This window comes from Triticum dicoccoides, chromosome 6B, assembly GCF_002162155.2.
Source record: "Triticum dicoccoides isolate Atlit2015 ecotype Zavitan chromosome 6B, WEW_v2.0, whole genome shotgun sequence".
Lineage (NCBI taxonomy): Eukaryota > Viridiplantae > Streptophyta > Magnoliopsida > Poales > Poaceae > Triticum > Triticum dicoccoides.
This window is the reverse complement of record NC_041391.1, coordinates 318505125-318521842: the sequence shown is the minus strand read 5'-3', so window position 1 is coordinate 318521842 and position 16718 is coordinate 318505125. Positions and strand designations below refer to the sequence as shown.

General features: G+C 47.9%; 1 non-coding gene across 1 annotated transcript; it reads right to left on the bottom strand.

Annotated features, from left to right (window-relative positions):
* Window positions 1-16304: 16304 nt before the first annotated feature.
* On the bottom strand, window positions 16305-16392 carry TRNAS-GCU. The gene has a single exon. It is a non-coding gene; the product is annotated as a tRNA-Ser (tRNA).
* Between the last annotated feature and the right edge of the window lie 326 nt (window positions 16393-16718).

Below are 16718 nucleotides of genomic sequence, written 5' to 3'. Positions count from 1 at the left end.
CGGTCATCAGCAAGTGGGTCCGGGCTGTAGCACTGGGCTAGCAGGACTCCGGTAAACCGGGCTATAGCGGGCTAACAGGACTCCGGTACTCAATGCGTGACATTTCCCCGAAGGGACAGACACATGAACAAAGAAGGACACATGCCGGCCAGCCTAAGTGTTCCAGAGCAGTAGCAAGCTACCATGGCTCAGCGGTAACACTAGGAGACATTTCCCGGTAAGAGAGGATACTAAAGATAAACAACTAGATAGTCAGATCCCACACATACCAAGCATTTCAATCATACACACAATATGCTCGATATGTGCAAATACAACGAAGCATCACAACATGACTCTATGACTCCAGTACTTTATTTAAGGCTCAGGGAGCCATACATAACATACACAAAGGTACGGGTCTCACGACCCAACATACAAGTCATACAGTCATACAAACCAGCAGCGGAAGTAACTTGTCTGAGTACAGACAACTAGTAAAATAAAAGAGGCTTGGAAAGCCTAGCTATACTACGTGGTCCTTCACAAGCTCAGGGTCACCACCTGGGCCTTTAGCCTACTCGTTGATGTCAACGTCTACATAGAACCCATCAGAAGGGGTTGCAGCGTCTTCTGTAAAAATGTAGATTATAGCAACATGAGTACAAAGGTACTCAGCAAGACTTACATCAGATCCTACATACATGCATATTATGAAGAAGGGTTGGTGGAGTTATTGCAGCAAGCCAGCTTTGACTCTTGGCTAGACTATCCTACGATACTCCAACTTGAAATGGTTTTGCGCACACGAGTCCACTACTCACCACTTCAATACACTACCGAGGATCCGCCTTCGTCTTCCTACGGAAGAGCCATCCTCGGCACTCACACATATCTTGAGGCTTTTAGCAGTTTCCATTTACTTGTCTATGAACTGTATAGGCAACCAAGTAGTCCTTTACCGCGGACGCGGCTATTCGAATAGATCAGGTTAACCCTGCAGGGGTGTACTTCTTCATACACGCTCTCACCACTTACCGTCGTTTACACGACATGTACTCGGCAACCTTCAAGCGGAAGCCCAACGTGGGTGTCGGCCACGACCTACCTAACCACCTAAGCCTCCAGTCCGGGTTTATCGCCTATTCAGGTTCCATCCGCAGGGAGTCCTGCCGAGGTTTCCCATACGGCCCCGAACGATGTGAACAGGGTTCCCGAGATACCTAACGGGTATTCGGTACACCCGGCCACGTACCTACCGCATCACAGCCCACCCCTACGGTCAGCGCTGTCCACGGCCTCCAGTAGACTACAAACACCAGAAACTACTTGCAACTCCTGGACGGAGAACTAGGGTGAATAAGAAGCCGAGAGGGTCCATTGGTTTCGGGCCCAATGCATGGTAGTAGCTGATTCTTAAATCACACATACAGATCTCAGTGCTTAAGGTCGGCTTCAATGAAACAACCCACCATGTACTCCTACATGGCCTCTCATCGATACCTTTACCAAATCGTGTTCACCACACCACTCTCATTACCGACATAATCATTTCACTCTAGCCCATCACCCAGATGAACCAGACCTGACACAACTCTAAGCATAGCAGGCATAGCAAGGTAGGAACAACACATACATATGGCTCATACAACTCCTACACATGCTAGTGGGTTTCATCTAGTTACTGTGGCAATGACAGGTCATGCAGAGGAAATGGGTTCAACTACCGTAGCACACAGCAGTTTGAAACGCGTTGTCTTAATGCAGTAAAAGAGAGCAGGAGCGAGAACATGGGATTGTATCGATATGATCAAATGGTTGGTTGCTTGCCTGATGGTTCGATGCACTGATACGGTTCTTCGTTAGGGTAATCACGGTACTCCTCAGAGGCAGAACCTGTCGCAAAGGACACCGATACACAACCATCACCAAACAATGTGCAACAATATGATGCATGCATGAAACATGGCAATATGAGTGTGTTGGGCTAATGCAACTAAAACCAGAAGGGTTTGAACCAATTTGAATCAAAGATTCAAATTTCAAACTCAAACATGGCCTTTTAACGTGCTTTTCCTTGTTCTGCATTAAACATCAAGTTAACTTGTTTAGTCATGCATGAAAATAGTACAGATGGATAGATTGGATTTTTCTGATCATTTTTCATATATAATTTGTCTGATTTGGAGTTACAGAATAAAAGTTATGAATTTTTGAAGTTTAAATAATATTCTGGAATTTCCTGATTTAAATTAAATCCAGAAATATATATATTGCGCCAGCATGACGTCAGCATGACGTCAGTGGTCAACTGCGGCTGGCTGGGGTCAAACCTGACGTGTGGGGTCCACACGTCAGTGACAGGGGGGTTTAACAGGGTTAATTTAATCCTAATTAGGAATTAGTGGCGCTGGGGCCCACTGGTCAGTGTCAGGGGGGGTAGTTAGTTTAGGTAGGTCGTGGGTGTAGACCACGACCTACCTAAACACTTAAGCCTCTAGTCCAGGTTTATCGCCTATCCAGGTTCCATCCGCAGGGAGTCCGGCCGAGGTTTCCCATACGGCCTCGAACGATGTGAACAGGGTTCCCGAGATACCTAACGGGTATTCGGTACACCGTGCCACGTACCTACCGCATCACAGCCCACCCCTACGGTCAGCGCTGTCCACGGCCTCCAGTAGGCTACAAACACCAGAAACTACTTGCAACTCCTGGACAGAGAGCTAGGGTGAATAAGAAGTCGAGCGGGGTCATATTTCAGGGCCCAATGCATGGTAGTAGCTGTATCTTAAATCACACATACAGATCTCAGTGCTTAAGGTCGGCTTCAATGAAACAACCCACCATGTACTCCTACATGGCCTCTCATCGATACCTTTACCAAATCGTGTTCACCACACCACTCTCATTACCGACATAATCATTTCACTCTAGCCCATCACCCAGATGAACCAGACCTGACACGACTCTAAGCATAGCAGGCATAGCAAAGTAGGAACAACACATACATATGGCTCAATCAACTCCTACACATGCTAGTGGGTTTCATCTAGTTACTGTGGCAATGACAGGTCATGCAGAGGAAAAGGGTTCAACTACCGTAGCACACAGCAGTTTGAAACGCGTTGTCTTAATGCAGTAAAAGAGAGCAGGAGCGAGAACATGGGATTGTATCGATATGATCAAATGGTTGGTTGCTTGCCTGATGGTTCGATGCACTGATACGGTTCTTCGTTAGGGTAATCACGGTACTCCTCGGAGGCAGAACCTGTCGCAAAGGACACCGATACACAACCATCACCAAACAATGTGCAACAATATGATGCATGCATGAAACATGGCAATATGAGTGGGTTGGGCTAATGCAACTAAAACCAGAAGGGTTTGAACAAATTTGAATCAAAGATTCAAATTTCAAACTCAAACATGGCCTTTTAAAGTGCTTTTCCTTGTTCTGCTTAAAACATCAATTTAACTTGTTTGATCATGCATGAAAATAGTACAGACGGATAGATTGGAATTTTCTGATCATTTTTCATATATAATTTGTCCAATTTGGAGTTACAGAATAAAAGTTATGAATTTTTGAAGTTTAAATAATATTCTGGAATTTCCTGATTTAAATTAAATCCAGAAATATAAATATTGCGCCAGCATGACGTTAGCATGACGTCAGTGGTCAACTGCGGTTGGCTGGGGTCAAACCTGACGTGTGGGGTCCACACGTCAGTGACAGGGGGGGTTTAACAGGGTTAATTTATTCCTAATTAGGGGTTAGTGGCGCTGGGGCCCACTGTCAGTGTCAGGGGGGTTAATTAAGCGGTGATTAGCACTAATCTGACCACCTGGCTGACGGGGCCCACGCGTCAGTGACCCTGGGGGGGGTCAAACCCCAGGTCAAACAGGTCAAACCCACCGGCGACGTGACGCCGGCGGGGCCCGAGACGGCGGCGCGATACGGAAACGCGCTACAGGGCACGGGCGAGGCCGTGCTTGGGCTCGTTGGAGAGCCCAAGCTCCCGCGCGTCGAACGGTGGTGGTGGCCGTGCCTGAGGTGGCCGGTACCGACGATGGCGACGACCGTGGCGGCTGCCGGAGCTAGGTTGAGCTCGGGGTCGAGGCTACAACGGCTGCGGAGATGCGGGGTTGGCACCTACGGCTTCTACGCGGTGCGGTGAGGACGTGGGTGTGCTCGGTTGGGCGCTACGGTGACTGTGGCCACGACGGCGACGAGGCACGGCGGCGGCGAGCTTCGGAGCTCAAGGGGGCGGGAGCTACAGGATGCTAGGGACGACGGGGCAAGGGGGAATCGGGTCAGTGGCTCACCGCGGAGCTGCAGGGATGGTTAGCGGGCTCGGGGACGTCCGGTAGCTCCCGATTCGACGGCGACGATCTCCGGTGGCCGAGGAGGGGAACGGCGACGTGGGCGGCGATGCAGGCTTCCGGAGGGGCTTGACTTGGTGGGGAGGAAGAGGGGGTCGAGGCGGAGCTCCTGAGCTCAACGGAGGGGCGAGGGGTGGCCGGAGACGGCTGCTATGGCGAACGGCGGCGATGGTGGTGTTCGGCCGTGTGAGAGAGAGAGCGAGGGAGAGGAGGGAAGAACCGAGGGAGAGTGAGAGAGAGCAGGGGGAGGGTGTGGCGTCGTCCGGGGCATCGAGATGAGGAGGGGAGGGCAGGCAGGCAGGCGAGCAGGTGGCGTGGCGCGGTGGCGCGCGCGCGCACCGGCCACACTCCCCTCCCTCTGTCGAGGACGAAGACGACAGAGGAGGGAGGCGGGCTGGGCCGCCTGCTGGCTGGGCCGGCCAGCTGGCTGGGCTGCACAGGGAGGAGCCCAGGTAAGCTCCTCCTTTTATTTATTTTTCTTTTTCTAATTTCTGACATTTGTTTTGATTTAAATAATATATTAAATCATTTATTTACCTTATGCCAATTTTTGCAGGAGCTAGATATATTATTCCAGAGCTCCTTTATAATTGACATAATATTTGGACATATATTAATATATATAACTAATATATTTCCAATGCAAATATTTATGCATTAATTCCAAATGCCCAAATTAAATACCTATGAGCTCTTAAAAATATTGGTTTGATTTTTATCTCTGTCCAATATTTTCAGAGAGCAACATGAGCATTTTCTTGGACCCTTTTGGAGAAATTTTTATTTGGGTCATTTTTCAGAAATGATTCTGAGGGTTTCACAAATCCCCATTTCAAATTAAATGGAATTTTAAACATGATGCACACACTCTGATGCATGACTAGCTAGGGTGTGACAACTCACCCCCACTCAAAAGAATCTCGTCCCGAGATTTGGGTTCCTCCGGGAAGAAGGCGGGATACTCAAGTCGAAGACGATCCTCCCTTTCCCAAGTTGCTTCATCCTCAGAATGGTGCGACCATTGAACTTTGAGAAACTTGATATTATGACGTCGGGTGGTACGTTCGGCCTGATCGAGGATACGAATGGGGTACTCTCGATATGTAAGATTATCTAGGAGATCAAGCGTTTCGTGGTCCACTCCACGGATAGGATCCGAGAAGCAACGCCTGAGTTGAGAAACGTGGAAGACATCGTGGACTCTGGAGAGGTGCGGAGGTAGTTCCAACTGGTAGGCAACTTCTCCTCGTTTGGCGAGAATGCGAAAAGGTCCAATGTAACGAGGAGCCAATTTGCCTTTGATACCGAAACGATGGGTTCCCTTCAGAGGGGTGACCCGAAGATAAGCCTTCTCGTCAACCTCGAAAGTCACAGCCTTATGTTTTCGGTCATATTGACTCTTTTGACGAGATTGGGCTGTTTTCAACTTTTCACGAACGATACGAACTTGTTCTTCTGCTTCCTGGATCATATCCGGGCCAAAGAATTGTCTTTCCCCGGTCTCTGACCAGTTAAGGGGTGTTCGACACCGTCGTCCATAGAGAACCTCAAAAGGGGCTTTACCCAAGCTAGATTGATAGCTGTTGTTGTAAGCGAATTCGGCAAATGGAAGGCACTTCTCCCAATCCATTCCGAATGAGATAACAGAGGCTCGAAGCATGTCTTCTAGAATCTAGTTGACGCATTCCACTTGACCACTCGACTGAGGGTGGAAGGCGGTGCTAAAGGAGAGACGGGTTCCCATAGCATTTTGGAAGCTTTCCCAAAATCGAGAGGTGAAAAGACTTCCTCGATCCGAGTTAATTTCCAAAGGAACACCATGGAGGGACACTATTCGGGAGATGTATAAGTCTGCCAGCTGGCTAGCGGTTATACTCTCACGAACAGGTAAGAAATGGGCTACTTTGGAAAGACGATCGACCACGACGAAAATAGCATTATTCCCTCTCTTGGTCCTGGGAAAACCGGTAATGAAATCCATACCAATTTTATCCCATTTCCATTCAGGAATAGCTAGGGGTTGAAGGGTGCCAGCAGGCCGTTGATGCTCTGCTTTTACACGACGACAGACGTCGCAATTAGCGATATACTGAGCAATTTCTCTCTTCATCCTAGTCCACCAGAACCTCTGGCGTAGGTCCTGATACATCTTAGTACTACCGGGATGAATGGTGAGAGGAGATTCATGAGCTTCCTTAAGGATCAAACGCCTCAGGTTTCGCACTTTGGGAACCACTATTCGATTCCTGAAGTATACGACCCCTTGATCATTAATGGAGAAGCAATTCGCAACTCCTCTCTGAATGTTTCTCTTGATGCGGGAGATTCCCGGATCTACCTTCTGTGCTTTGATAATCTGATCCGTAAGGGTAGGTTTTGCCACCAAGGTGGAAAGAAAACCTTGAGGTACAATGTGAAGGTTAAGCTTCCGAAATTCCTCATGGAGAAGCGGTTGACTTTGTTGTAACATCAGGTTGTTACAATAAGATTTACGACTTAGTGCATCAGCCATGACGTTGGCTTTCCCTGGGGTGTAGGTTATTCCTAAGTCGAAGTCTGTGATCAACTCAACCCAACGTCTCTGCCTGAGATTCAGATCCGGTTGGGTGAAAATGTACTTTAGACTTTGGTGATCAGTGAATATTTCGCAACGATTACCGAGGAGGTAATGTCGCCAGGTCTTAAGTGCATAGACTACGGCTGCAAGCTCTAGACCATGAGTAGGATAATTCTCCTCATGTGGGTGCAATTGCCGTGAAGCGTAAGCAATTACGTGTCGATCTTGCATGAGAATGCAGCCTAGTCCTTGTCGCGAGGCGTCGCAGTAGATAACAAAGTCCTTGGAGAAGTCTGGCGGTACCAGTACGGGAGCAGAAGTCAGGCGTCTTTTCAGTTCCTGAAAACTGTGCTCACATTGTGGAGTCCACTCGAACTTCTTATCTTTCTTGAGGAGTTCGGTTAGAGGTTTAGCAACTTTGGAGAAGTTCTCGACGAAGCGACGACAATAGCTCGCTAAGCCCAGAAAACTCCGAACTTTCTTGACCGATTCAGGTGGAGTCCAATTAAGGACGGCTTGAACTCGCTCAGGGTTAACAGCAATACCTTTACCAGATATTACATGACCCAGATAGGTCACTTCTGACAACCAGAATTCACATTTAGAAAATTTGGCATAAAGGCGATGCTCTCGAAGTTTCTTCAACACTAGCCCTAGATGTTCGGCATGTTCTTCCTCATTCTTGGAGTAGATGAGTATATCATCGAGGTAAACCACGACGAATTTATCCAAATACTCCATGAAGATTGAGTTCATTAACCGAGAAAAGGTGGCTGGAGCGTTGGTTAAACCGAAGGACATGACGGTGTACTCGTATTGGCCATAACGAGTAACAAAGGCCGTTTTAGGAATGTCCCCGTTTCTGCTTTTGATTTGATGGTAGCCCAACCTCAAATCCATCTTGGAGAAGACTGAGGATCCAGCGAGCTGATCATAAAGGTCGTTGATCCTGGGGAGCGGATATTTGTTCTTGATTGTGACCAAATTGACAGGTCGGTAATCTACAACCATCCAGTCCGTACCATCCTTCTTCTTGAGGAATAGGACGGGGCAAGCCCACGAAGATGAGCTAGGTCGGATGAAACCCTTTTTCAAGGACTCATCGAGTTGTTTCTTAAGCTCGGCTAGCTCTAGTGGTGCCATCTTATAAGGTCTTCTAGCAATCGGAACGGTTCCTGGGATGAGGTCTATTACGAACTCAACATCCCTGTTAGGTGGAACACCTGGCAATTCCTCTGGAAAGACATCCGGGAAGTCACGGACTATAGGAATGTCCTCAAGGTCTGGTAAAGGGCTAGCGTTAAGAGAATATAATTGTCGCTTGGCTATTCGGGTCAAGACATTGACTATCTTCCCCGAAGGATGGGTGAGTTGAACAGTCCTAGAGAAGCAATCAATTTTGGCTTGATGAGCCGACATCCAGTCCATACCCAGAATGATATTAATATCTGAAGATTTAAGGGCTATCAAAGATGCAAGAAAAACAAGTCTGTCGACTTGGATTTCATTTCCATAACTTACCCTAGAGGTCTGCCATCTAGACCCGGGAGTAGAAATTTCCATAGTGGATGACATGTCACAGAATGCAACGTTATGCAAACGAGCATAATTTTCGGATATAAAAGAATGAGAGGCTCCTGTATCGAAAAGAACAGATGCCGAGTGGCAATTAACAAGAAGCGTACCGAGAACGACGTTGGGATCCTCTTGAGCTTCTTCGGCAGAGATACAGTTGACATGGCCACGTGAGGCGGTGACCGGCTTGGCGTGGAATACTTTTCCTGTCGGCTTGCCACGGCCAACAGCTTTAGCAGACTGGTTGGGGTTGGTCTGGGGACACTCACGCATATAGTGGCCAGATTCCCCACACTTGAAACAAGTCACGGAACTGGTACGTGGAGGAGCATTGTTAGTTGGACCCCCATAGGGCTTGGCTGGTGCAGACTGCTGAACAGGGCGAGGCGCCTGGAAAGATGGCCTCGGTGTGAACCTGGGTGGCAGGGCAGTGTTGGGTACCCACACGCGGCGCTTCTGAGGACCAACACCGGATGAGGAACCCATATCACGGCCATGCTTGCATGTTGCGTCATAGTCAGTCTAACCAGTTTCAGCACTGATGGCTTTGTTGACAAGTTTCTGAAAAGATGTGCACTCATGCAGACGAAGGTCACGGCGAAGCTCAGGACTAAGGCCCTTACGGAACCTTGCTTGCTTCTTGGCGTCAGTAGAAACTTCCTCGGTTGCATATCGTGCGAGGTTACCAAACTCCCTACTGTAAACATCCACAGAAAGTCGGCCTTGGGTGAAACTGCAAAATTCCTCACGTTTACGGTCCATGAGACCCTCCGGAATGTGATGTTCACGGAAAGCCTCGCTGAATTCAGCCCAAGTAGTGACATGGCCCGCTGGGCGCATAGCTCCATAATTCTCCCACCATAGACTGGCGGGGCCTTCAAGATGATATGCAGCAAAGGTGACCTTGTCAGCCTCCGCTACCAGCGCGGAACGCAGTTTGTGAGAGATACTGCGAAGCCAGTCATCAGCGTCGAGAGGCTCGACGGAGTGGTGGAACGTGGGTGGATGTAATTTGATAAAATCACTGAGTGACACCACGTTAGTCCTCTGATGGTGTGTTGTGTTCTGTTCAATATGCTCCAACAAACGGTTGGTCTCCCGCTTGTTTCTCTCAGCTTCCATCATAACCTCGGCTAGGGAAGGAGGATGAGGCAGATTTGCATCCCTGACTTCACTGCCTTCGGCCTGCTCTTGAGGAGCAGGGTTAGCGCGCGTGTTGACCATCCTAGGTGAACAAGACAATGATTTAGTCAGGATGATAAAATTCCAACATAGGATACAAAATGTAAGGAATAACTCGGAATGCAAGATGATCATCCGTATGACATGGTAGATACAGAAACTGCTTCTTTTATTCCATCGTCATACACACCATACAGGGTTTAGCACAAGACCAAACAAAGTACTATTACGGTGAAAAGAGGATTACATCTCATCGGAGGCATCCCAAGCTCCTATACATTATTTTTCTACACCTCCGGAAAGATTACAACTAGGTCATATCCCACGAGTCACGCAGGACGATAGACGACACAGCTAGTGCGAACTAGTGATACAACCACTAACTCAGACCGATCCGTAGTAGTCCTCGTAGAAGTCACCTCCATAGCCTGGAAGCTCAACATGATCATCCGGAAACAGACGATCTCGCGGAGCTTGTGGACCATAGGGGCTAGGATGAGGTCTTGGACCAACAGACGGTGGCCTGCGGGGACCGCGAGGTGGGGTGATGCCTCCTACATCACGCCAACCCATCACGTCTGGCAGAGCAAATCTCACAGGATAGAGATCACGCATATCTGAATATCCAGCTTGCACCGCCGGTGCGAACCGAGTCAAAGTGGCCCAGTGGTCAGCACGGGTATTGAAGAGCTCTAACCTCAAGGCCCGATTTTCACGGTCCTTATCCTCGAGCATCTCAACAGTGGTGCGAGTCCGTGAATCCTCCTGGGTGGGGTCAGCATAGATAGCCTGGAGATACCCTTGTGCTCCCGGAAGTGATCCTGGCATATACCGGAAATCAGAGTCCCAAAATAGACCAGATCTGACTCGCATAATGGTCATCATAGAGTAGGCGGCGTCCTGCACAGCCATCTCAATAGTAACCCCGAGTCCATAGGAGCAGTGAAGGGGCTCGGTGGATCCAGGATAAGATGGAAATATCCTGACAGTGCAAAGATACTGGCTTTGATTAAAGTCTCGAAATTGCTCTTCGACCGTGTACTCAGGATACCAGCGGTATCCAGCCTCAGTCATTACCCTGACCAACTTGGCAGTATGGCCGGGTACATCTAGGCATCGAGTCAGGCGAACCACTTGATTGAGGTCGCGAGTGGCCATCTGAAAGCACAATCATAATGCAAAGGCATTAGAATTTCTAGCAAAATTTCGGCAGCATAACAGCTGTAAATGCTCAAGAAGGATTTTGAGACATTTGACAAAGGATTTCATACACACTTAACATCATCATATCCAAGTTCTGAGACCATGCTAGCAACATAATATGGTAGAAGAACTGAACTAGGCTTGTATCCATCATACCTATAAGGTACTACTGATTAGTAACACGTGATCCTGATAGAGAGAATAGATCCTAATTCCTTAACCCCCGGTGGAAGAATGGACTGACTCAAATCAGAATGTCATAAGATAAAGGAGTAAAAAGAGCCTTACGTTCCAACCCACAAACAATTCCCCTACATATAACTAAAGAATTTCTAGACTCAACATCGACCAGTTTGGCTTGGAGAACCTACAGGCAGTCCGGCTCTGATGCCAACGCTGTCAGGACCCCGACTCAATGTCACATCGATCTAGCCGGTAACACCTCATATCACTTTGCGGCCTCACGCACGGTATCCCCACGGGTGTTGCCTTACCTTTGCCCGGGACCGTTTGCGCCTTTTGGCTCACGTATATGATAGTGTCGCTAGCATCCATATGATAAGGAGCCCGGGCTGACATGACTAGTCGTAAACCCAAAGTGGCACAGACTTACAGGGACAGGCATCCATGACCCAGCTTCGAACGTGTCAGTCATCAGCAAGTGGGTCCGGGCTGTAGCACTGGGCTAGCAGGACTCCGGTAAACCGGGCTGTAGCGGGCTAACAGGACTCCGGTACTCAATGCGTGACATTTCCCCGAAGGGACAGACATAGGAACGAAGAAGGACACATGCCGGCCAGCCTAAGTGTTCCAGAGCAGTAGCAAGCTACCATGGCTCAGCGGTAACACTAGGAGACATTTCCCGGTAAGAGAGGCTACTAAAGATAAACAACTAGATAGTCAGATCCCACACATACCAAGCATTTCAATCATACACACAATATGCTCGATATGTGCAAATACAACGAAGCATCACAACATGACTCTATGACTCCAGTACTTTATTTAAGGCTCAGGGAGCCATACATAACATACACAAAGGTACGGGTCTCATGACCCAACATACAAGTCATACAGTCATACAAACCAGCAGCGGAAGTAACTTGTCTGAGTACAGACAACTAGTAAAATAAAAGAGGCTTGGAAAGCCTAGCTATACTACGTGGTCCTTCACAAGCTCAGGGTCACCACCTGGGCCTTTAGCCTACTCGTTGATGTCAACGTCTACATAGAACCCATCAGAAGGGGTTGCAGCGTCTTCTGTAAAAATGTAGATTATAGCAACATGAGTACAAAGGTACTCAGCAAGACTTACATCAGATCCTACATACATGCATATTATGAAGAAGGGTTGGTGGAGTTATTGCAGCAAGCCAGCTTTGACTCTTGGCTAGACTATCCTATGATACTCCAACTTGAAATGGTTTTGCGCACACGAGTCCACTACTCACCACTTCAATACACTACCGAGGATCCGCCTTCGTCTTCCTACGGAAGAGCCATCCTCGGCACTCACACATATCTTGAGGCTTTTAGCAGTTTCCATTTACTTGTCTATGAACTGTATAGGCAACCAAGTAGTCCTTTACCGCGGACGCGGCTATTCGAATAGATCAGGTTAACCCTGCAGGGGTGTACTTCTTCATACACGCTCTCACCACTTACCGTCGTTTACACGACATGTACTCGGCAACCTTCAAGCGGAAGCCCAACGTGGGTGTCGGCCACGACCTACCTAACCACCTAAGCCTCCAGTCCAGGTTTATCGCCTATTCAGGTTCCATCCGCAGGGAGTCCGGCCGAGGTTTCCCATACGGCCCCGAACGATGTGAACAGGGTTCCCGAGATACCTAACGGGTATTCGGTACACCCGGCCACGTACCTACCGCATCACAGCCCACCCCTACGGTCAGCGCTGTCCACGGCCTCCAGTAGACTACAAACACCAGAAACTACTTGCAACTCCTGGACGGAGAACTAGGGTGAATAAGAAGCCGAGAGGGTCCATTGGTTTCGGGCCCAATGCATGGTAGTAGCTGATTCCTAAATCACACATACAGATCTCAGTGCTTAAGGTCGGCTTCAATGAAACAACCCACCATGTACTCCTACATGGCCTCTCATCGATACCTTTACCAAATCGTGTTCACCACACCACTCTCATTACCGACATAATCATTTCACTCTAGCCCATCACCCAGATGAACCAGACCTGACACGACTCTAAGCATAGCAGGCATAGCAAGGTAGGAACAACACATACATATGGCTCAATCAACTCCTACACATGCTAGTGGGTTTCATCTAGTTACTGTGGCAATGACAGGTCATGCAGAGGAAATGGGTTCAACTACCGTAGCACACAGCAGTTTGAAACGCGTTGTCTTAATGCAGTAAAAGAGATCAGGAGCGAGAACATGGGATTGTATCGATATGATCAAATGGTTGGTTGCTTGCCTGATGGTTCGATGCACTGATACGGTTCTTCGTTAGGGTAATCACGGTACTCCTCGGAGGCAGAACCTGTCGCAAAGGACACCGATACACAACCATCACCAAACAATGTGCAACAATATGATGCATGCATGAAACATGGCAATATGAGTGGGTTGGGCTAATGCAACTAAAACCAGAAGGGTTTGAACAAATTTGAATCAAAGATTCAAATTTCAAACTCAAACATGGCCTTTTAGAGTGCTTTTCCTTCTTCTGCTTAAAACATCAATTTAACTTGTTTGATCATGCATGAAAATAGTACAGATGGATAGATTGGAATTTTCTGATCATTTTTCATATATAATTTGTCCAATTTGGAGTTACAGAATAAAAGTTATGAATTTTTGAAGTTTAAATAATATTCTGGAATTTCCTGATTTAAATTAAATCCAGAAATATAAATATTGCGCCAGCATGACGTTAGCATGACGTCAGTGGTCAACTGCGGCTGGCTGGGGTCAAACCTGACGTGTGGGGTCCACACGTCAGTGACAGGGGGGGGGGTTTAACAGGGTTAATTTATTCCTAATTAGGGGTTAGTGGCGCTGGGGCCCACTGTCAGTGTCAGGGGGGTTAATTAAGCGGTGATTAGCACTAATCTGACCACCTGGCCAACGGGGCCCACGCGTCAGTGACCCTGGGGGGGGTCAAACCCCAGGTCAAACAGGTCAAACCCACCGGCGACGTGACGCCGGCGGGGCCCGAGACGGCGGCGCGATGCGGAAACGCGCTACAGGACACGGGCGAGGCCGTGCTTGGGCTCGTTGGAGAACCCAAGCTCCCGCGCGTCGAACGGTGGTGGTGGCCGTGCCTGAGGTGGCCGGTACCGACGACGACGACGACCGTGGCGGCTGCCGGAGCTCGGTTGAGCTCGGGGTCGAGGCTACAACGGCTGCGGAGATGCGGGGTTGGCACCTACGGCTTCTACACGGTGCGGTGAGGACGTGGGTGTGCTCGGTTGGGCGCTACGGTGACTGTGGCCACGACGGCGACAAGGCACGGCGGCGGCGAGCTTCGGAGCTCAAGGGGGCGGCAGCTACAGGATGCTAGGGACGACGGGGCAAGGGGAATCGGGTCAGTGGCTCACCGCGGAGCTGCAGGGATGGTTAGCGGGCTCGGGGACGTCCGGTAGCTCCCGATTCGACGGCGACGATCTCCGGTGGCCGAGGAGGGGAACGGCGACGTGGGCGGCGATGTGATGAGGACATCAATACAATTGTTACACCCACAGCCCCTGCTGCTATACATACTGGACCAATTACTAGAGCTCGTGCACGCCAACTAAATTACCAGGTACTTTCGTTTCTTGGTAATGATTCTAATGTTCATGAGAATATGATGCTGCCTAAATTGGATACATTTGTTTTGCTTACAAATGAAGGGCGTAGCTTGGAGAAGGATGAACATTGGAGCAAAAACAAGCATGGAGATGATGGCATGCGCAAGGGGAACAAGAACGGAGTTACAAGTGATGATTTCAGGACTTTGAAGCCACCATAATGGGTGCATGAAGCCTTGGACGAAATATACAAGATGCCACTTCATAAATTTCGTCCCGAGGCTATTTTAGGTGCTACGTCACCTTATTATTGGGCCAGGCCCATGTAATTTCGAAATACATAAGTATAGGCTATTTTTAGAGTCCGTATGTGTGGGGAAACAAGAGATAGGGTTGATTTCGGACTCCTCCACCAAGGGCCACGAAATTCCCCCCCTCTTCCTCCATATATACAGCCCTTAGGGCATCGTTTAGACTTTGGGTTTTGTTTAGATTAAAAGTTCGCCATAGCTGCAACTTCGCGTACTTCGTTTGTGTTCAACGACCAGACAAAGGCGTCACAGAACCCCACCTTGATCAATAAAGCTTTCATCTTATATTCGCAATATCCAGATTGCAATCTTAGTTTCTTGCTTGTTATTCGTTTGCTCGCAGGAAACAGACCCTCGTGGTCAGGTTGATCGTGCTCCGGCGTGGTCAATAACCTCTCGGAGTTGGTTTAGCGATTGCTAAGGCGCGACGTCCTCGCACGTTCGTAGTCGGATCGTCAAAGTCGACTTCCACCAAAGCGAAATCCACCATCTCATCGAAAGACGGGACACCTTTGCCTCTATCAAGTGGTATCAGATTTCCAGGTTGCTCGGTGAGATTTTACAGTTTTTCGTAGTTTAGATCGAGTCTGTTCTTCATACCTATAGTCCACGAAAAAGCCACAAAAAAAATCAGGGTTAGTTCATCATATCCAAACCAATCTGAGCCTTGCATAATCTTTTTAGGGTTTTGCTTTGTTGAATTTGCGGTTGCATCGTCGTGTCTAGTTGCTGGTCTTAGAGTCTAGTCTTTTAGAGTTTCGAGTTCTGGTCATAAGTGGTCACGCCGCCGCCGCACCATCATCATCGCCCCTGCCATCTACCACCACCGCACCGAATCCGTATCCATATACCACCACCAATCCGTGTCCATATACCACCACCGATCCATATCCATATACTACCACCGCTACCACCACCGCTGCCATCTACCACCACCATATATCCACCACCAATCCGAGTTCTTTGCTTATTAGGTTTGTTTTCGGGATCCATCTAGATTCCGATTCGTGTTTCCTTGCCGGAGTAGGTTTCGGAAAAAAAAAATTGGTCCAAAATTTAGGCCCGTGTGGTAAGGAAAAACTGGTAATCTATTCCTTAAAAAAAATCTTGGAGATTATGTAATGCTTACTCTCAAACTTTTTGTTTATACAGTAGTGATATTCTTTGTTTCACTCTTTATCTTTGGATTCTTATCTAATGACCCAGGACGGAATCCTGGACGCGAGGAGTAAAAATTCTGTTTTTTTTTCTTATTGGATTTGTTTCGTACATTTATCTATGAGAAAATCCGGGGGTCAGAATTCTTTCCAATTCGAGAGTCCCAAATGATCCAAGGGAGCGGAAAGAGAGGGATTCGAACCCTCGGTACAAAAAAATTGTACAACGGATTAGCAATCCGCCGCTTTAGTCCACTCAGCCATCTCTCCACGTTCCAAAGCGAAAGGTTTCCGTGATATGATATAGGCAAGAAATAAGAAATAATGGTTGCAAAAAAACCCCTTTTTTTTCTTTCAAAAGTCTATAAAAATTATATTGCCAATTCCATTTTAGTTATATTCTTTTTTCTTAATGTTAATAAAAAAAGAAGAAAATTCTTGTTTTTTCTTTCTAAAAATCGATATTGGCCGAGAGACAATCAAATAGATTTTCTCTTTAGCGGGCATTTCCATATAGGACTTGTTATAATTATAATAAAACAAGCAGGTTATATAAAAAAAACGCTTTTTTTGTCGATTATTTATCAAGAAAGCAA